Raw genomic sequence first — 22072 nt, 5'->3', positions numbered from 1 at the left:
TGGAATCAACATTTTTTAAAAATCCAGAAAAACAGAGTTTTAGTTCTTGAGTTGAAGCAGTTTTAATGGATTATTTTCCGAGCTTATGTCAGTACTAGAGGTATTACATCTTCTACCCTTACTTTACCTCAAATATAAAGGCATTAGATAATATCCCTTCCACCTGCCTTATTGCGCTTGGCGCCCAAGCTCTCTTGAACAAGTAGAAGTATAGGTTGAACCCTTGAGTTTTCCCTTTGTATGGGATTCTGATCTATCTGTTTCACGAGGAGCTAACAGCTGGGTAAAGGTCCTCATATTTTAGGAAGTTCTCCAGTGCTGTCCCACATTTGCCTGTACCTTGTAACCCCCCTTGTCTCTGTAACTTCCATTAGCTCCAGGGTGCCAGAAACGACCTGCTAGATCATGCCCATTTCATCAGTGTGGGCTCTCTTACTCCCCACACATCTTCTGCACCGCTCGTCTTCTCTTTACCAGACTGTTTAAGGGACTGTCGCATCAGCTGGCTGGAAGAAGATATTGGCGTCCTGGTTAAACATTGTTCTGAGAAGGGAGGTTACAGGGAACGTGATTTTTGGAAAAAAAGTGTTTGTGTGAACCTATTTGGAGCTGGGAGAGCAGGATCAGGTGGACAGATGTCTGCTTAAGAGAGTGCATTACTTAGATGTCTGTCACATAGCAAAGGGTGGCAACTGTGAGTCTAACAACTCCATGTCCACATGCTGCTTGCTGCGGGGATTTTGAGCTGCTGCCTCGAGTGCAGAGCTCACAAATCAGCATGACTGGGGAGCGCACCAGTTTCTAGAGGAGCAGGCCCTAGAGTAGCTTCTAGTAAATGAGGAGGTGAAGTGACAAGGACAGAGCTAACAAAAACTGGGATGTTGGAACAGAGTCTGAGTCAAGCTCTGCAGGGGAACTATGAGGGGAAGATGCTGCAGCTGTTCCAGTTCAGAAATGGTCATGGGGAATACTGTGGACTGAAGCCTGCAGGCTTTCCAAATCTTTTTGGTTACTTCGGATGTTTTAATGTTGTTAATAATTTGTTTTTCTCAATGTAATATTTGGGTTGTAATAGAGACAGGAGAAACAGAAGTTGGCTCTTTTATTATCCAATATATGCAATTTCACATACGCCGCAGAAAAATGAACAGATTAGTTACCCTGTAAACTGCCGGAGCACGCTGCCTTGCAATCCCCAGCCCTGCATCACTTTTCTCCGTGGTTTATCATGACTATATGAGAAAAGTGGTGCCCAGAACATCCTGTTTCTTCTTCTTCGCTCAAATTTTATGATGGTAGAAGTGATGGTACCTGTGCCAATGGTGACAGTTGTGTTTTCTAGTTATCCTTTTAAGACCTGAAAATTGTGGGGCTACTTAGAAAGCACCACTTTATTTGGAGGGGAAAAAAGGACCTTGCTTCTCCAAATGGGTAAACAGGAGACCTGCTTAGCATCCTGGCATCATGAGACTTGGTACAACCAACAGCAGTTGATCGCAAACCGTCCTGTAAGGCCATTCAGTCCACAAGACCATCAGCTAGTGTCCTTTGCTTTGACTGAGATGCTCGCACCTGTGAGGAATATATGAGTGCAGTTTGGGAACCTAGCATGCTCTGAGTAACCCATCATCTCAATCTCCAGTATTATTCCAGGCATAGTGCCTATTTGCGCTGTCCTAAGGGCGGTTCATTTTTAGTAACTCCATGCCAGTCTCGTGTTGCGGTACTGACATTTTACTTGCTAGTACCAGCTGGTTAGTAGTAGCCCCCTTGGTAAGGAGCCTGCTCAGAGCTGATAGCATCCTATTTCTGTATCTCCACAGCCTCCATCACCTCAGTGCCTGGGCAATGCAAGGCTTTACGCTAGTTACCCCCATCTATGTGACCCCATTTACCAGAGGGAATTCGCAACGGCAGGATGCTGCGGGTGTCTCAACGCTGCTGCGTTGCGGCCCAGCATGGCTGGCGTCTTTGCGTTGCAGTGCACCCTGCTGCCTTCCTCTCAAGAAGGGCTGAAATGTTACCGCCATCTCCACTGGAAGAGTGGAGCTGCAGTAAGGAGCAGCTCATCCTGCCATGCTGGATCCCTGCCTTGGCAGCAGCCGGAGCAGATGAAAGTCAGGAACGCAGAGAGCCAGAAGTGCTGAAGGGTGGAGACCAGGGACGCTTTGGGGAGGGGAGGTGAGCTCTCCTGTGAGGTATGGGGAGTCTGTCCCTGGTGTGACTTGGACTGGGGGCACAGGGGTAGAACAGGAAGAGAAGGAGAGTGTGCAGCTCTGCAGCGTGAAAGCTTGTTTGTGAGAGGCTGCCGGCGTGCTGGGGACTCTCCCCCAGCTGTGCTCTGCAGCGTAGACAGAGGTGCCGCAGCGAGCGTGCGGGCTAGGAAGGCTGGTCTCCAAAGGGAGCCAGGCTCACGTGCACGTCCTCAGGGCTAACGCTGATGTGGAACAGAAAAGTCTTTTTTGGCTTTACTTGTCACTGGATCAATGCCTTTTTACTACTGGCCTTAAAAGGAGGAAAAAGAAAAAAAAAAAACAGAAAAGAAGGGAATCTGTCTTTAGAAAGTTAGAATTTAATGTGACATCTTCAACCATTCTAAAAGAGCAGAGGATAATCTAGCTTAAAGAACATTATGAGGTATTTAATAGAGTGAGATCAGGCATAGACACACAAAAAATGGATAAAGCCAAGGCACAAATATGCCCTTGGCAGCAACATACGGGTCTGATAAAGTTTGACATAAGCCCAAAATATCTACTAGCTTCAAGAGTGTGGATGTCAAAAGAAAAAGAGATCAGCTACATCAATATTGATGTTCTCTAATAACATGTTAGAATGATGGATTTGGAGAAAGAGCAGATTGTCACTGAATTTCGCTAAAAGCAAGATATTATTGTCGCTATAATAATTTGGAAAAGAATTTGAGTTTCATTCCTGAAATGAAGCACTGCACAATGATCGTATTTGCAATCATCTTAAGAGCATGGGAAGCTAAACTGTGGAAGTTCCTTTGGTGAAATTGCAAAGTTTTTTCTGTTTTTTTCCACTGGAAAGATCAAATGAATTTGAATATTATTTGTCACTGAAATAAGACTTAGACTGCACTAATGGTAAATTAATAGTCCTATAACTTAGTTCCTTGGTTTGCTCCTGGTCTTCTGATCATGTTTATTGCAGGTTTTTTTCACAAGCTCTTTTTTGGAGTGAACTGATTAGTTCTCTCTGAGACAAAACCTGGGGTTATTTTATTCTGGGAACTGCTTTCTACAGCTGTTATAGACAAGACCATGTCACGTTTAACTTCCTTCACCCTGCGTGATCTAACAGCATGCGTTGTACACCTCCCACTCTGTCGTGTCATGTCCCACATACATACCATGCTGCGTGCTTAAAAACACCGTTCCGGTAAGACGGGACGTGTTCCTCACATTATTCCAGATGCTTTGCACTGAAGAAAACATGCAGGGATCTGTGGCTTAGAGCCCTAGGGGCAAACAAACTCGCTGAGCGTGGACTTGGGCAGGCCGCACTGGTGTGAACGGGAGCCACTGTGAACCCCTTGGCCTAAGAGTGGGTGACTTTAGCAGTGTGGATGTATCCCGAAGGAGCAATGTGTAAAGAAATATTTGGGAAAGAATATGAGAATGGGAGTTTTTTCCATCTTTAATAGATAGTGATATAATTTAGGAGCATTAATGTAGGAGCATTAATTTATTCGGTATAAATCTGGTAGTAGAGCTTTTATTGTGTTAATACAAATACCATTTTTTCCTTTTGTATTTTAGACAGAGGGAGCTCCCTTTAGAGCTGTATTTGGAAGTTTGTATATAAGCAGTCTACTACTCAAATTTAAGATCTGGCAAGTAATGCAGGGCTTTTATGTGTACTTGCAGTTGTGTGAAAATTATAGATATTAAATAAATCTACTTGGGAAGAATAAAACAGAAAAGGTTTTATGACTAAGGACATCAGCTGAAAAATCCTGTTTGCGCAGGTTATTTTTCAGAGCAGTGATTGCCTGATATATTGTAGCATCTTATAAAATGCTTTAATGTCAGATAATAATAATGTTATGAAGAAATGCTATGTTTCTGTTCTCCTTGACTTTGGGAGACATTTGTTTTCAGGTCAGATACATATTCTTGTTGAAAATAAAGCATTGTGATCATCAGTTCGTTCTGCCTCAGTTTAAACTTGCTTAATTTTCATGTGAAAATTTGCCCAGAACAACAAGGAGAGCGACAACAGGTGACCATTTTCTGGCAGGCAGTTTAAGGTCTACTTTTTAGTTAGGGCTCTTTACTGGTCTCCAGGCTAGTTAAGAAGAGATGGATTTTATAGTCCCTTCCATAAATACTTTTACGATGCAACTTTTGGGGGATGGTTTGCTGTCGACATTACTGATGACAGCGTTTCACTTTGTGTATTTTCAATTCCTCGTTCTCTTGTGTCCTTGACTGCCTTTTCCACTCTCCCTTTCCTCTAAGCTCATGCATAGCATCACAGTAGAAATACATTAACAGATACTGAAATATATATGCATCTAGCCTATACGTCAAGAATCCTCACATAAATAAGGATTTGCTAGATCAGGCCTTTGGTAGCTGACCTAATTTTCAGTTTTCATCAGATTGCAAAAGGAATTCACACTTTGCAAAAGGTTTCACACTTTAAAAGGGTTAAAACGCCAGGAGATTTTAGACCAGATCCTCAGCTGGTGTAAGCTGGCACTGTGAGGTTCTGAGCTGACAGTGGAGCTGTCTTTTTGGAGGCAGCAGACATCTCGGCGCTAGACTCCAACATATAAGTGAAGGAATAAAACTGAGAGGCAAACTTTGCCGAGAGCTATGCAGCATATATGGAACTAATAAATGGTAACACAGAAAATGCCTCGGAGTTAATGGGAATTCAAAAGGGAGCTTGCATGAACTAAGCTGGTGAGCACGGCATGCTCTGAAGGGGTCGCCGGGGGTATATTATACTGCTTTTGTAGCTGTGCTCGGGTTTGGCTCAGGCCTGTGGATCCGATTAGCTTGAGGCAATTGTGCCCCCATGTGCAAATCAGTGCCCGCCCTGCCCCTGGATTTTGGGGCCAGGAAAGCTGGCTGGCTTCCACCCGGGCAGAGCTGGGGTATTAGTCAATGTGTTGTCAGATGTGGATAACGGGGAAGTTGGACTTGAATGTGAGCTTGGTGCCCAAGCTGACATAGCAGCAGAATTGTAACCAACAAATTGGGAGATTGCTAGTGCCGAAGAAAGCCCCTACTTCAGTCCCTCAGAAAAGGTGGTTCCACAAAAACCATCTTCTGTAGAAAACAACAGAGAGGAGAAAAGAAATGTGCTGGGAGCTATTGCCAACACTAATGGCCATACCAGTGAGGAAGCTTCTACAGCTCCTCGCAGAAGTGCTACTGCTGGGAAAGGAGCTGATTTGATGGGAGGGACCCTGTCGTCTATAGTTAATTGAATAAGCCGTTCATTTTCTAAGTGCTCATCCGAACCGGGCTTAGCAGCTCTCCAGAGATGCACCCATCACTAGCTATGAAAATCGTTATGCCGTAGAGCACACAGAACCTCAGATTACCTCTTTCCCTTTTGTTGTACAACGCTATTTTTAATGCAGTGCCTTGCTGTGCAGTAATCGTTCTTGACAAATTTCTGTCTGTTGTCCTCATGCTCTGTAAATTCGCATGCACTATCTGCGCGTGCATATTTTAGCCTGCTGCAGTCTCACAAGAGCAATAAGTGACACCTCATGTCCTGTCACTTTTATTTTATGGGCAGGCTGGCACGGTGATTTAGATATCAGAGGACAAGGGTACACAAATTCATCTGATAATTTATATCAGAGAACTGCTCTGGTGTCAATGCAGCTTTGCAGGTTGGTATCAACTGCCAGTACTGCCCTGACACCGATGGATTCCATACAGTTAGACATCAGAGATGTAGCTGTTTCTATTTGTACACTAGTTACATGGTAGTGTGAGTACATCTAAATTAATGGAATTGACATCTCAAAGAAAGTTTAATGGATCGTTGAGTCAGGAGTCAATCCATGGTGGACTTCCACCTGAGTATGAGGAGGTACTAGAGTCATAGCAGTGATTCTGTATTGAGAAGAGGTCTTTTCTCTTACAGTGACCAACTACTTTCTCAGGCATGTATTTTTTCTAGGTACAGTATTTTAATGGCAGAATTTCTGTGTGCCCCCCAAAATGCATGATACAAGACCTCTCGGATGCTTCTAGCGATGGATCTTGGATCTACTCTTCTTACAGTAAATTCTTGGGAACAGAACAGACCGTGACTCATTTTCCAGGGGGAAATAAGACCATTGATTGAAACATTCAGATGCTCTTTCAGTACTCATATCCACGGGAAATGTTATTCTCCATAATCAATCGATTTATCTTATGAAGGCCAGTGATGTTACTCGTGAGTAGGGTGGGTGGGATTTTGCTCTGCAGCCAAGCAGCTTTACGAGAGCATATGCTAGTACGGTGCTGCCCTAGCTTGCACGAGGAATAATAGTTGTAAGGATGCTGTGTCTCAGGCGGTTGTGCACTCTATCAGCCAGACTCCAAGCTCTCTCAGGACCCTGGAGATGCACACAACTGATTCCCAGCACAGGCTAAAGCCAGGACAACGCATCTGATTCCCAGCACAGGCTATACCTTGTGCCTCCGTGCTGGCTAGCTGTGGTATTCCCTGCAGGCTGGATCACTGCTTGCATGGGAAGTCTGCATGTGCTGCACCAGCCCTCCGCTTCCTGGTGTGGAGGGACCTCTTTGGCTGCATCTGCCAGCAGAAGACAGTCTTCTCTTTCTGAGTTTTGAAGTGGTGACCCTGTAGAAGAATGCATTGCTCTTGTCCAAGCTCACAGAGCTTGGGGTATGGGATAGAAGAAATCAAGTCTGTGTTGCCTTTCTGTAAGGTTTCCTTTGTCTGAGAAGGGACTATAAATATTGTTTTAAAGTGCAGTAGTTTAGAATCAGAAGTGACAAAGAACTGGATTAATTCTAGTACCAGCATTATTTGCAGTGCCCTTGAGAGGAACAGAGCTGCATGTTTAAGGGGATTTTAAGAGAAGAAGGCTGCTGCGAGCACAAGTCAGCATGTGGCACAGGCTCTGACACTAGTCTACACAAGCAGATCTCTGTGGATAATGAGAGTTTTTTTCTTTTTAATTTTAGAATCAGCCTTGTCCTGTGTTAGGCAGCTGGAGGCAAGAGTGAGACAGCTGGAGGAGGAAAACCGCGTGCTGCCCCAGGTGGGTGACTTCCTGTTGGTGGGAGCAGTCGTGGGTAGCTAGACAGTAACTCTTGAGTCTTAGTGCTTCAGATAAAGTCAGCATTTCTGTGATCTGGCTTTGCATTTGGGTGATCAAAGGCTCTCGCATCTTTTCTTTCTCTCTCTCATGGTTGAGTGGAACATTTCTACTGGTGTATTTAAGACTATGACAATACTTTCATTCATTTTTCTCCATTTTTCAAAGGTGATGATACTTTGCTGAGAAAAATTCACTGGAAGCTGCTACTTATATTCTAATTCAAAATTCCTTTAACAGTTGAAAATTACAGTAAGCTGACCCTTTACATTCTGGTTTCATTCCAAGAGGTTCTTGTAATTAGAATATCAAATACTTTTTAGAGTTAACTGAAATATTTTGCTCTAAATGTGCAATGATTTTAAATAATAATAATTGGGTTATATGATTTTTAATATTTTGAGGAGTATAGCAGTACTTAAATGCAAGACTGAAATTAAATTGAATAAATAAATAAGCAAATATGAAATTAAAGGTTTTCCTAATATGTTTCTAAAAATGAAAAATTTACAAGTTGATTAAGAATGAATCAAAGACACTTCTATTAAATTTCATTAAATAGTCCTTCAGAAAATCAGTAATGTCTCCAAGTGAAGTTGCCCACTGGAAAAAAAAAAAAGCATTTTGGTTAGCTGAAGCACTAGTTTAAATGAAGTAATTGCTCTGAAGAACGAAAATGCTTTTCATTGAACTTAGTCAGAACACTGTCATTTGAATATAAAATCCAAGATAACAGGGAAATGTAGGAAGAAGTAAAATCCACTGACTCTGATTTATTCATTTATATAAGCCAAGATGCAAATCCTTTAGCTAGAAGCTATTTCCTTCCTTAAGCAGATTCTAAGCAAAGTTATTTTCTCAATCGCGGTGTAACAATTAGAAAGGCCTCTGTAGTCCTATCTCTTGCTTTGGTCTTGACTTGTTAGGTGACCTCGTGAATTTATTTAATTTCTCTGTACCCTAATTTGTTAATCTGGAAGAGAAGAGCAACGGGAATGGTTAAATGTCTATGCAGTACCATTTATATGGTCTTGAATAGGAAAGAAAAAGTGAGATGCTCTCTGGTGAAGAATATTATTTTCTTGTCAAGGAAGGTATTCAGGGCAAATGCTAAAAAAAAAATAGTTGCCTGAAAACTACCGTTGTGATTTGTCTTAGGTCTGGAAGAGCACTGGGAGATAAATCATGCAGACCGTTCTTTGTGGGCAGCCTTTAGCAGTGACCATATGTTTTATTTGTCCAGCTTTGGAGGTGTCCGGGTGGAGGCCCATTAAGCGGGTTGCCTGATCGTGTCAAAGACTGGAACGCCCACGTTCTGAATGTTGAGTTCTTTGAAAATATTTTCGCTGGGGTGCCCAAACCAGAAATTGCTTGTGAGAACAGTGCCTCCCCCTGTAGCTATTGCAAAAGTAGTCCAAACAAAGTGTGCTGAATGTGGGACATTTAAGGGGGAAAACTAAGGCAGCAAGTCTGCAAATTGCTTTTCACTGATACACAGGTCTCAAGCCCCAGGTTTGTCATATGTTTGGTTTTGTTGGCACCAGGATCTACAGCAGAGTTCTGAAAAATATCCTAACGTCTCTGAATAGTTTATCGTAAGAAATAATGAGTGACATGGGTTCACATTTCCTGGCGTGCCTTCCTCACCTTTCCTGCTGAAGAAAGTCACTGCTTATGGGAGAGGAGGGAAGGGAAGACACGAGGCTTATTCTGAGTTTGCGCTTGGTCGCATTGGCGTTACGTGTGTACGAGTTTGTTCGGGGAGTTTGTTGTTCCTGTGGGTAACGCCCTGAATGTGCTGTCAGTGCTGGTCAGGCCCCGTCGGAAACACGAGGACACTGGATGGAAATGCACAAGCTCCTGGCACGGGTCTGATCCCGTTTAATGGGAGGAACGGGAGGTTGTTAGGCATTAAGCCAAACGCAGTGCTTTTGACAAATCAGCTGAAAATATGTGACAAGCTACACAACAGACGAGGGGTTTTGGCGCAGCTATTACCTAGTCCCGGTGTTGTGCCTTAAAATCTCAGCAGTGCTTCAGCGCGAGTGCCTTCTGGTTTTTGTGTAGGCCTTCATTATTTATCACTGGTTGGCATATAGCAGCACTGGGAGGGTTTGAAAGTTGCAGAGCTGCACTTGGTGTGAGAGAGGTGACGGCTCCCGCTCGTGGAAGTGACTCTTCTACTAGTTCTGTACTGAAGAGTGCCCCCTCGCTATCTAAGACACTTTTTTCTCTCCTCCTGCTGCACTTCTCCTCTTTCTCCCCTCTGCTTTCTCTCAGTATCTATCCTATTCCTCCTTTTCTGCTTATTTATCGCTCATGAAAATATACCAGCACGTTTGTTGACACCCTCTTCAGATAAATCACTCCTTTCATTTACCACTTAGTTATGATTCTTTCCCAGTTTCTCTTGCTTTGCTTGTCTCCTTCCATACATATTATTTTTCTTTTCAAGCCCCACCGACCTCTAATATAAAGTTTTTATTAATATTTAGTGGCAAGAACATTTCCAGAGAAGATGGTATTAAGTGCTGCCATCACTGCTCAAATGGAATCTGAGTTCAGTTCACTCTGCTGTACCGACAGACTTCCTTGTCTGGGGAAAAGCAGCACCAGCACTGAGTCGATATTTTAGTCTGATCAGGTAACAGAAAAGGTATAAAAATGCACGTGTTCACTCTAAGCCCATTAGTGTCTCTTCCTGTGCTGCACAGTTGTGCTGGTGATGGTTTATAGCGTACTAGTGGGTTTAAGAGTTATGAGAAGCTCTAGATGGGCTGTAGGTTTGCTTTGCTGGCGCAGGCCATAATTAGCTGTTTTCTTCTTTTTCCCCCAGATAGCGTGGAACAAGATATGATCCAGACCCTTTCAGTTTCTGGCCACAGATAGGATTTTTGTGCAAGAAAGCAGATACTTTCCAGGATTTATGGTATGCAGCTGGGTCTTCTGCAGAGAATGCCAAACTGAGGACTCGGCTGAGTCCGAGACGAGGGGTGTACACAGCTCGCACTGGTGCTTCTCAAACCCTGACGTGGGTAAGGGGGCTTGACAGCAGCGTGTAGAGGCAAAAGAATTTGAGAGAGAACATTTCTGTTCTGCCGGATGCGTTTCAACCCAGAGGAGTTCCCGCCGGGTTCAGCACACAGCTGCACGTTCCTTGTGCTGGGGCTGCAGCGATGCTGGCGCAGGGACGGCTCTCTGCAGCAGAGGGGCAGGGGGCTGCTTATTCCGGCAGTGGCTGTCTGCTGCTGCCTTGCAATGTTCAGGGAACTACAGCTTCGCTGTGGATCAGTTTTTGCCTTAATGTTCAAAGAAATGCATGGTAGTGTGGCCAGCAGTCTAGCCAGAACAAAATTTGTGTATTGTAGTGAAGATACCTAGCAATAATCAAGAAAATCAATTAATAACAGCTGAGGTTCTGACCAGATTCTTTGTCTCAAGGTATCCTAAGTATAAAGTTTCCGCCTTGGTTTGTCTGGGCTTGCCCATATGGCAAGAACTTATTTGCTTGCCATTACTAAGACACAAAATTCAAGAAAACCTGGGATACAAAAGGAGTTTCCCGTTTAGAGGGAAGGACGTTTTTTTTCCCCAGAGTAATTTCCAAATGTCCTGAGTTAACTTGTACTCAAAATTTTCTACTAGAGTTCACTGAATTTGCCAAATTTTAAGTTGTGTTGATTTTTACATGCATGTCCTATAAGATTCTGAGACACTAGAGCCCCGAGCCTTTTCCTCTTACAGGTTTATTAGCCAGCAAAGGAGGTTTATGAAGGGCCTGCTGAAAACGGCTGCTTCTGAAGGTGTGTAGCCAGCAGTAGTTTGGACCGTGCAGAAAGACTGTGCATTTAATATGCCATGGAGATATGTGGATTTAGGCAGAAATGTGGAGAAGTACAAGTCTTTACTGAGGCCTCTGAGCACAGGAATTATGCTGAATAACAGCAGCATTTTTAAGTTGTATATTATAATTGACAGGAGTGTTTCCTAAAAAAAATTGTTGCTGATTTGTTTGGTGCCTGATTTATCCAGCAGAGCAGCATACTGCAGTTTATTGCTTTCCGTTTTCCCTTTCTCCTGCCTGCTTGAAACAAGCTGACAAATACAGCCTGTGTTTTCTTCAGAGCTAACGGGGAAATTGAGGGCTGAGGAAATAAGAAAAACGGTTTGAGAATCAAATAGTGCTTGAAGTGGCATGGCAGTTACCCAGCAGGAAGAATGCACTTCCCTAGTAAACCACTTGCCTCTGGGATAAAAGCTTCCTGAAGAACAAGGTCTTTTGCATTTGCTGAGCTAGAACTGCCGCTGGTAAGTGTGCAGCGCGGTGCCTAGTGGACAGGAAAGTTGTGTTTTCTCTGAAGCCTGCTCTGGAGGCGACTGCTGCTGTCCTTGGGGCAGTGATGTACTGTGTGTCTTTTGCTTCTCGGCTATTCCTGCATGGGATGGGGAGAGTGCTAGTCGGGCAGTAAGTGGCAAGCTTCCTTTGAAGGACGCTTGCAGGTCAACTGAATGTAATTTGAGTTACGCAGTGTGTTTTGCACTGCAGCGGTTTTCATTCATGACTGTCCTTATCATCTGTACAAATAGAAAAAACAGTGTTTTCTACTGGCTCAAGTAACCAAAGGCTCCTGATGAGTTTTCTCCACCAAGGAGAATCCTGTTCTGCACAGAGGTCTCTGTTCTGTCTGGGAACAGTGCACAGTGCGGCGTTTGCCTCCGGCACTGGGCGAGAATGGCCTGATTATCCCTAACTTTTTGTAGCCAACGAGAGGGAGATACTAAATTTCCATTCATCTGTTGCTTTGTTAAGTGATATTATGGGCTTGAGGCAGGTTTCCTGTGCTTTCTGTTCACTAAAGAGTTGCTTATTGCCATTAGGTATTTTGTGGATTTACTTACAACAGAAAATGGATCTGCACATTTACTGATTGCACTTCTCTCTGTTATCTTTGCGACAAAATATGCAGGGAATATTATGTGTGTTCTGCCTCCTAAAGTCAATGTGCTTTCTGCAGCTGCATAATTTAGACACAGTATGCGTTTGACTCGGAGGAGCCAGTCTGCAAACCATGCTGTAGCTTGGGCAGATGGGCTAGGCAGGGGCAATAGGGAAGTCTGACAGTGTAGGATGAAGGACAAAGTCAATTCTTTCTCTCATATTGACCGTGTGCAGTACCATTTACTCAAAATGGCTCAAGATGTTTAAGATCAATGCAGATTTCAGCACTGCTCTATGGAGCCATGACTTTATGACTGTTTGATTTGTTTCCATGTCCACAGCTTGGTTCCTGAATAATAGATGAGAAGATCTGTCCTAGACACGGGGACACGTGGGACGCCCATTTTGAGCGGCTGAAAACAAATGCACTGTGTGGTGTTAGAGAAGAGGAGAAAGGGAACAGGGAATTCTCCTCCCTTCCTCAAGTTCCTGCTCAGCATGTGGTTATAGTCGATCAGCCTTGGTCTGGCAGTGGTGGAAAAGGGACTCAGTGGAGAGAAAAGCAGGTCACGTTTTGGTGGAAGGATGAACATTGCCATACTCCCCGCTGGCAAGCAGCTCCTGGGACAGTGGGTCTGAAAAGCCCACTTTTCTAGTCTCTTGAGGCATCTTGTTTGCAGATACCAGCACTTTGGAAAAATGTCTTTTCCTCTAGTTTTGCTTTACTGCGTCAGAAACTTGTCATGGAGTCAATAGGACCGAAGTATCTTTAGGCTCACAGGACTTGCTGAAGAAGAACAGACCCATGTTCAGACTGGTCCGGTCTTCTGTCTCCTCCGGTAGCTGGAATAAGCTTCCTCCAAAGAAGGCAGAAGCTGTACTGCATTTGCAGAGTGGCCTAACCTGAGGTCTAAATTGGTCTGAAACACACTCAGAAGCAGATCTTCCATCTTTCTTCCTGTGTAGTTCATGCCCCTCTCAAATGACAGGTGCACCATGCAGAGGAGGATGGTGATGCAAAATTATCCTAGATTTCCCTCTTTAATCCAGATTAAGCATCTTAAAAATCTGTAATGTTTTGAAACATTAGCTAGTGGTTTTGTTTGCCATAGTTTTAAGGCAAACAGGCTTAACTTGGCATACCTTTAAGTATTTTTAAGTAGGATCAGATTTCCATAAGGTGTCTCAAACCGTGTACACCAAAATGGGGTTTCTTAGAATAACCATTTACTTTGGGAAAGGAAGGCCTATCCCAAAGTTCCCAAACACCCTTACAGTCTCTTCCCAGTGTTGCTATGTGACATCAGCCCAGTGGCACCAGCTCTGGCACTGTGACCCGGATTCATCCTACCTAATTTTAGGTTCAAGTCAGGAGCACAGTGTCTCCTGCAAAATCAGCAGAGAGAATTAGGCATTTCCTAGCTTAATCTCTCTCTTTGATGCCTCTCTCTTCAGCAGTGAAAGGAGGAACCTGCTTACCTGTATGTCCACTTTTACACTGCCCCCAGGAGCCTGCACTTTGGTAAGATAAATGCAGACTTGCTTGTACAAAGGAGAAAGCTGACTACCAGATTTGGAAAGTGACTCTCAGGTCCAAGAGCATGACTTTGTATGCTTACAGGACCCAAAATAGAATAGAATGGGGGCTGTAAACCTCCGCAGAGCTTTGGGAAGCGAAACAACCTTTCTGCCTGAAAATAGAGGTAAATCCAGATTCTGTTCTTAGGATGTGAAGCTAGCTAGGGGGGCTCATGAGAAGCCTCAAAGCCAGGAGGATGGGGTTTAAGGGCTGCAAAGCTTGTTTTAATTTTTAAGAAAAGTTTCCTTCTCTTCTAAAGGACAGGAGGAGGAGGGATAAGGAAGTCCACAGGGGAAATACTAATTTTCAGTCTTCTACTAGCATGTGTTGAGAACACTGTCTGCTTACAGCAATGAATGTTCACAACAAGCTTGTGCTGCAGATGGCACAGAAGTGGCTGTGGAAGAAAGCTGCCTAGAGGCAGCTGAACTCTGACAACAGCACAATTCGCAGGACTTTCAGGTTTTCTCATATCCAGGAGACTTTATATGTGTCTGTACTAATTTTATGTGCCTTTTAATAGCACTGTTTGTATGATACTGTTTGAAACTGGCCAAAATCGTTGCTGGCCCTTGAGCAGATAAAGAAACAGAATATCCTGACTTATAAAAAACAAGGCTGGCTGAGGGAACTTGTCCTAAACCAGAATTGCTCCAATCTGCTTTATTACTCCTTTTCCTTCCTCTTTCATTTCCTTTTCCAAAGTATAGCATTAAGTCTGCCTAGGGGTTAACAGGTCTATAAATCCTTCCCAAAGGAAAATAAGTCCTAACTCTCCCTCCGTACATCACAGCCAATTGATAATAGTTGTTGCTGTGGAGAAGTGTAGGATGATGCACTGCACGTTGCCTTAAACGTGTGCCAGTGTTGTCAGCCTAGTTAGGAGACACATTACTGCCCACTACTGTGGCTTACGTTCCTGCCACCCATTCCTTGACGGGACGGGGGCACTTGAAGATGAGTGTGTGTACTGAACGGGATTTAATATTCAGACTCAAGATATCTGTTCTGTGGGCTAAGCATATGCAGCATTCCCATTTTTGAATTGCTTGTAGGGTTTTTTTCGATGTGTGAGGTTCAGTGCTGCAGTCGGGGTGCCCACGTGGCTTAAGGAAGCCTGGGATCAGGTCTGACATATTCAATAACGACAGCAGTTCTCTGTCCCTTGTGCTGTGGGTCATCATTTAGCCCTTGGCACTGGTGTGATCAGTGCAGCATCGCGTACAATGGATTGGGCATATTTTGATGAAGTCAGGCACAGATCTTGCTCTCTCTTCCTCGGTCCCTCTGCATTTCTCTTCTTGCCTCGCTCTCTCCTTCCCTCTCTTCTCTCACTAGCCTTGTTTCTCCTCTTTCTCTCTCCTTCACTCTTACTCTTTCTCTCTTTTTCTCTTGCTTTCTCTCTCTCTCTCCCGCTGTCTTTCTCTGCCTCGCTTGCTCTCTTTTGCTTTTTTCTCTTCTTTCTCTCCCATCTGCCCATCCTCCTCCCTCCTCCTGTCTTTCCCTCGGTTTGCCTCTCTCTCCTTCTCTCCTTCTCTCTTTCATTCTCCTCGACTCTCTTTCTCTTCCCTTCTTTCCTTCTCTCCTTCTCCCGCTTGGTCTCTTTCCCTCTCTGCTTTTCTCTTCCTCTCACCCTCCTCTTTCTCTCCCTCTTTCTCTGTATTATTCTCCCCCCCCTTTTTCCTCCCTTCCTCCCTCTTTCCCTCTCTCTTTTCCTTTCCTTCCCTCTTTCTCTTTCCTGCTTTCTCTCTTTGCCTCTTTCTCTCTTGTTCTCTCTCCCTCTCTCTTCTCCTCTCTTACTCTCCTTCTTTCTTTCTCTCCCTCTTTCCCTCCCTCTCTCCCCCTTTCTTGCTTGTTTTTTCTCTTTCTTTCTTTCTTTCTCTCTCCCTCTCTCTTCCTTCTCTCTCTTTCCTTTGCTGTCTCCCTCTCTCCCTCTTTATCCTGCTTTTCCTGTCTTTCTCTCTTTCTCTGATTCTCTCTCTGTCATCTTTTCTTTCTCACTCTCTCCCTTTCTCTCCCTTTCTCCCTTCCCCACTCTTCTTCCTTCTCTCCCTCTTTCTCCTTCATTCTTTCTTTCTTTTTCACTCTCTCATTCTCTCCCTTTCTCCCTCCTGCTGTCACTCTCTCTCTCTCCCAGTCTTCTCCCTCTATCTTTATCTGTATCAATCTCCCTCTTACTCCCTCTCTCCTTCGCTTCTTTTGCCATTCCTTTCTCTTGCTCTTTTTCTCTTTGACTTTCTCTTTTCTTTTGCTGTCTTTTTCCCTCTCTCTCCCTCCCTCCCTGTTTTCTTTCCCTTTCGCTCTTTCCCTTTTTGCCTTTCCTCTTTTTCCCCTTGCTCTTCCTCTTTTCCCTTTCTCTCTCCCGCTTGCTTTCCTGCTCTCTCTCACCATCTTCCTGCCTCCATTCCTCCCTCCCTCCCTCCATTCCTCCCTCCCTGCCTCCTATCGTTCCTCCCTCCCTCCCTTCCTGTCTTTTCCTTTCTTTCCCACTTTCTCTCTCCCGCTTTCTCTCTTTCCCTCTCTCTCTCTCTTGTTCTCCCTCCCTCTCCCATCGCCTCTCTCTTCCCCCTCCCGCTGCTTTTTATCATGCTTTGCATCTCTCTCTGTCTTGGTCTTTTTCGCTGCCTCTCCTCCTCCTTCTCTCCCCCTTTCTCCCTCTTTCTTCCGCGTTTCCTTCTCTCCTGTCTTTTCTCGCTCGCTCTCCATCTTTCCTTCTCCTGCTTTCTTTCTCGTTCTGTTTCTCTTTTTCTCCCTTCCTCTTTTTCTCTCTTTCTCTCCCTCTTTATTCCCCTTTCCCTTTCTTTCTCTCTCTCTGGTTCTGTTTCCCTCTTTGTTCTTTCTTTCCTCTCTCTCTCTTTCTCTCTCTTTCTCTTGCTCTGGCTTCCTCCCTCTCTCTTTTTCTCTCCCTTCCTCCTCCTCTCTTTTCTCATGCTTTCCCTTTCTCTTTCTGTCTTGTTCTTTCTCTCTCCCTGTCTTTCCTTCTCTCCTTTTCTCTATCTCTGCCTCTCCTGTTCTTTCTTTCCCTTTCCCTCCTTATTTTTCTCTTTTATCCATCTCTCTTTGTCCCTTCTCTCACTGTTTATCACCTTCTCTCTCTTCCTTGTCTCTTTTTCTTTCTCCTTCTCTCTCTCTCGTCCTTTCTTTCCTTCTCCTTTGTTTCTTCTTTTCTGTCTTTTTCTTTCTCTCTTCCGTCTTTCTCTTCCTCTCTCCCTCCTTATTCCGCTTTCCCTTTCTCTCTCTCTTTCCTTTTTTCTCCTTGTTTCCCTCTTTCTTTCCTTCTTTCCTCCCTCTCCCTTTCTGCCCCCTCTCTCTCCCTCTCTCTTTCTGTCTCCTTCCTTCCTTTTTCCCTCTTGCTCTTCTCCCCGCGGCTCCGGGCCCCGCCGCGGCGCTGCCGCTGTCGCCGGTCGCCGGTCGCCGGTCGCGGAGCCCCGGGGCGCTGCCGCGCGGGGGCTGCCCGGGCCCTGCAGCGCCCCCGCGGCCGCCAGGCGGCGCCGCCGTGCGCGGGCGAGCGGCGCTGAGGGGCGGCAGGTGCGCGGCGGCCCCGCGCCGGGCCGGGCGGGCGCTACCGGAACCGGAACCGGCGGCGGCGGCAGAAGCAGCGGGAGGAGCGGGCAGAGGAGCAGCAGCGGGGAGCGGGGAGGCGGGACGGGCTCCGGCTCTGCCGGGAGGCACCTGGGGCCCCCCCGGGGGGGGTCGCAGCGGGCGGCCCGGGCTTGTCCGCGGGGCAGCGGGGGGCGGAGGCCCGGCCCGGCCCGGCAGCCGCCGGGGCTGGCGGGAGCCGCGGCCGCCGGGAGCGCCGGGCCGGGCCGGGGGGAGTCGCGGGGCCCCCCTGCTGCCTGCCTGCCTCGGGCGGGGCGGCCCCGGCCCCCGTGACACCCGCGGGCGGGCGGCGGCGGGGCCCGGCCGGGGAGGGCAGGGGAGGGCAGGAGCGGGCACCCTCGGGGGAGCCCCGGGCCGGGCCCGGTGCGGAGCCCCGTGGGGCCGCGAGCGCTCCCGGGACGCCTCTGCCCTCTCGCGGGGGCCGCGAGCCGCGGGGCTGGCACGGACGGATGGATGGACAGCGCCAAGCGGGAGCTGGATGGAGCCGCCGCCGCCGGGAGCAGGAACTGGACGGAGGGACGGAGCCGCCGCCGGGAGCGGGACGGAGCGCCGGAGCCACTGCCAGGAGCGAGCGCCGGACGGAGCCGCAGGCACAACAGAGCTGCTGCTCGGGCACAACAGCTGGTGCGGAGTGATGAGCTTGTGCACATGGCATCAGCCTGCACTGATGAGCTCACACTGATCCAATAGTTTACTCTTTAATTGCTCTTTAATTGCTCTTTAATTGCTCTTTAATTACTGACAGGGCCATAAATCAGTTGCTATCACAGCTCAGAGCTTGGTGGCATCACTGAAGGTTGCATCAGTGTTGAAGCCTTAGCTGATGGATATGGGATCAGTGTTGGCTTATTCCCTTATGAATGTTCAGTGAAGGCTGAGTAATGAGCTCAGGGACATTGACTCAGGGATGACTAATGACCTTACACATATGGAATCCCTAGTGACTAGTTAGTTCATGTTGCTTCAAAACCTCTAAGCTAATTGTTTATTTAGTACTGAAAGTCTTGTGTGAATGTTGACTAATTGGTTTCTATATGTCCACTCACTGTTGACTCCTCGAACTAATTGAGCATTTGGCTTGTGAATATTGAATCGATATTGACTCCCTGGTCAGGACTGATTCAATACTTCCAAGCTCATTGGTTAATTAGTGGTGAAAGTCTTGGATGAATGTTGAATAAATATTGGCCCTGGAAGATGGTGTCTCCTGGTGTTGCCTCCTCCCCAAAACCACTTTTGTGCCAGAAACTATCTCAGACGCGAGGTTCGGCCTGGTGCATGCCAGCCTCCCTGCCCTCAGGGTACTTGCGGATGGACTCCCCCCTTCGGGGAGGGTCCACGCACCCTCCCCCCCACACCACCACCTCCCCCCACCCCAAAAAGGGCCCCCTCAGCCTCCCCTTTGGGGCTGGAAACAGCCAAACTTGCCTCTGTTTCCAAGTCCCCAAAACGCAGGACTCAGTCTGTGTCTTCAGCCACAGAAACAGCCAAGGGAGCCTCCATTTGTGGCCCCCAAAACACAGGGCTTAGCCTCTCTTTTGGACCCCCAAAATGCAGGACTCATTCACCTGTTCTTGTGCTTGAAAACAGGGACTAAGCTGCCCTCAGTGGCCCCAAAACACAGCACTGGCCTCTGTTTTTAGTGCCCAAAACAGCTGACCTCGCCTCCGCTGCCAAGTCCCAGAAACATGCGACTCCTTAGTCTCTGTTTCTGGACCTGACAACATACGACTTGGTCTCCGCTTTGAGGATTAGAAACAGCCACCTCAGCCTCCCTTTCAGGCCCCCCAAACACAGGCCTTAGTTGCTGTTTGCAACCACAGAACAGCCAACTGAAAGCCCCTGTTTCGGGCCCCGAAGGGCAGGCCTGTTCCCGCGCTCCACAGAGTTCCCACGCTTCCCAGAATTCTCACGCTCGCCAGAGTTCTTGCACTCACCAGAGATTGCGTTCGCCAGAGTTTTCACGCTCCCCAGATTTCGGGCGCTCCCCAGATTTCCCACGCTCGACACAGTTCCTGCGCTCACCAGAGTTCGTGCTAACCAGAGTTCTCATGCTCCCCAGAGTTCGCACTCACCAGGGTTCTCGCGCTTGCCAGAGTTTGCACTTGCCAGAGTTGGAGCTCCCCAGAATTCTTGTGCTCCCCAGATTTCCCGTGCTCACCAGAGTTCCCGCGCTCCCCAGAGTTCGCACTCACCAGAGATCTCACGCTTGGGAGAGTTCTCGCACTCCCCAGAGTACGCATTCACAAGAGTTCTCGCGCTCCCCAGAGTTCCCATGCTCACCAGAGTTCTCACACTCGCCAGAGTTCCTGCCCTCCCGAGAGATCTCGCGCTCACCCGAGTTCGCACTCCCCAGGGTTCTCGCGCTTGCCAGAGTTCACACTCCCCAGAATTCCCGCACTCCCCAGAGTTCCCGCGCTCGCCACAATTCCCGCGCTCCCCACAGTTCCCGTTCTTGCCACAGTTCCCGGGCTCCCCAGATTTCCCGCACTCGACACAGTTCCTGCGCTCCCCAGAGTTCCCACGCACGCCAGAGTTCGCTATCCCCAGCGTTCTCGCGCTTGGCAGAGTTTGCACTCGCCAGAGTTCGCGTGCTCGCAAGAGTTCATGCTCGCCAGAGCTCCTGCGCTCGCCAGTGTTCGCGCTTGCCAGAATTCCCGTGCTCCCAGAGTTCCCGTGCTCGCCACACTTCCCGCGCTCCCAGAGTTCCTGTGCTCGCCACAGTTCCCGCGCTCCCCAGAGTTCCCGCGCTCCCCTGATTTCCCACGCTCGACACAGTTCCTGCGTTCACCAGAGTTAGCACTAACCAGAGTTCTCATGCTCGCCAGAGTTCTCGCGCTGGCCAGAGTTCCCGCGCTCCCCAGGGTTCGCGCTCACCAGAGTTCCCACCCTCCCCAGAGTTTGCACTCGCCAGAGTTCCCGCACTCCCCAGAGTTCTCACACTCCCCCGAGTACGCACTCCCCAGAGTTCTCACGCTCCCCAGAGTTCGCACTCACCAGAGTTTGCGCTCGCCAGAGTTCCCGCGCTCGCCAGACTTCTCACACTCGCCAGTTCTCATGCTCGCCAGAGTTTGTGCTCGCCAGAGTTCGCACTCCCCAGAGCTCCCGCGCTCCCCAGAGTTCTTACGCTCACCCGAGTTTGCACTCACCAGAGTTCTCACACTCCCCAGAGTTCCTGCACTCGCCACAGTTCCCGCCCTCCCCAGACTTCCCCCACGCCCCAGAGTTCCCGCACTCCCCAAAGTTCTTGTAGTCCCCAAAGTTCTTGGAGTCCCCAGAGTTATGGCGCTCATCAGATTTCTCACGCTCCCCAGAGTTCCCGCGCTCCCCAGAGTTCCCACGCTCGCCACAGTTCCTGCGCTCGCCACAGTTCCCGCGCTCCCCAGACTTCCCCCACGCCCCAGAGTTCCCGCTCTCCCCAAAGTTCTTGGAGTCCCCAAAGTTCTTGGAGTCCCCAGAGTTATGGCGCTCATCAGATTTCTCACGCTCCCCAGAGTTCCCGCGCTCGCCACAGTTCCCGCGCTCCCCAGAGTTTGCGCTCGTCAGATTTCCCGCGCTCCCCAGCGTTCCCACGCTCGCCAGAGTTCTTGCACTCCGCAGAGTTCTCGCGCTCCCCAGAGTTCGGACTCACCAGAGTTCTTGAGCTCACCAGAATTCCCGCGCTCATGAGATTTCGCGCTCACCTCAGTTCTCGCGTTCGCCAGAGTTCGCACTCACCAGAGTTCTCGCACTCGCCAGAGTTTCTGCTCACCTGAGTTCTCACACTTTCCAGAGTACGCACTCACCAGGGTTCTCGCACTCACCGGAGTTTGCTATCCCCAGAGTTATCACGCTCCCCAGAGTTCTCGCACTGCCCCGAGTACGCATTCGCCAGAGTTCTCACACTCACCACAGTTCTCGCACTCGCCAGAGTTTCTGCTCACCTGAGTTCTCACACTTTCCAGAGTACGCACTCACCAGGGTTCTCGCGCTCGCCGGAGTTTGCTATCCCCAGAGTTCTCGCGCTCCCCAAAGTTGCCGCCCTCCCCAGAGTTCCCGCGCTCCCCAGAGTTCGCACTCATCAGAGTTCTCGTGCTCCCCAGAGTTCCCACCCTCCAGAGAGATCTCGTGCTCGCCAGAGTTTGCACTCACCAGAGTTTGTGCTCACCAGAATTCCCGCGCTCGCCGGAGTTCGCGCTCACCTGAGTTCTTGCACTCGCCAGAGTTCGCACTCACCAGAGTTTGCGTTCGCCAGAGTTCTCGCGCTCGCCAGAATTTGCGCTCACAAGAGTTCTCACGCTCCCCAGATTTCCCATGCTTGACACAGTTCCCGCGCTCACCAGAGTTCGCGCGCCCCAGATTTCTAATGCTCCCCAGAGTTCTCGCACTCCCCAGAGTGCACACTCACCAGAGATTGCGTTCGCCAGAGTTCTCGCGCTCCCCAGATTTCCTGCGCTCCCCAGAGTTCCCGCGCTCCCCAAAGTTCACGCTCGCCAGATTTCTCACGCTCCCCAGAGTTCCCGCGCTAGACACAGTTCCTGCGCTCCCCAAAGTTCGCGCTCGCCAGATTTCTCATGCTCCCCACAGTTCCCGCCCTCTGCAGAGTTCCCGCGCTCCCCAGATTAACCGCGCTCGCCAAAGTTCTCGC

The sequence above is a fragment of the Apteryx mantelli genome, chromosome 17 (assembly GCF_036417845.1).
Source record: "Apteryx mantelli isolate bAptMan1 chromosome 17, bAptMan1.hap1, whole genome shotgun sequence".
In the NCBI taxonomy this organism is placed as follows: Eukaryota; Metazoa; Chordata; class Aves; order Apterygiformes; family Apterygidae; genus Apteryx; species Apteryx mantelli.
The sequence above is the reverse complement of the archived record's forward strand: the minus strand, read 5'-3'. Positions refer to the sequence as shown.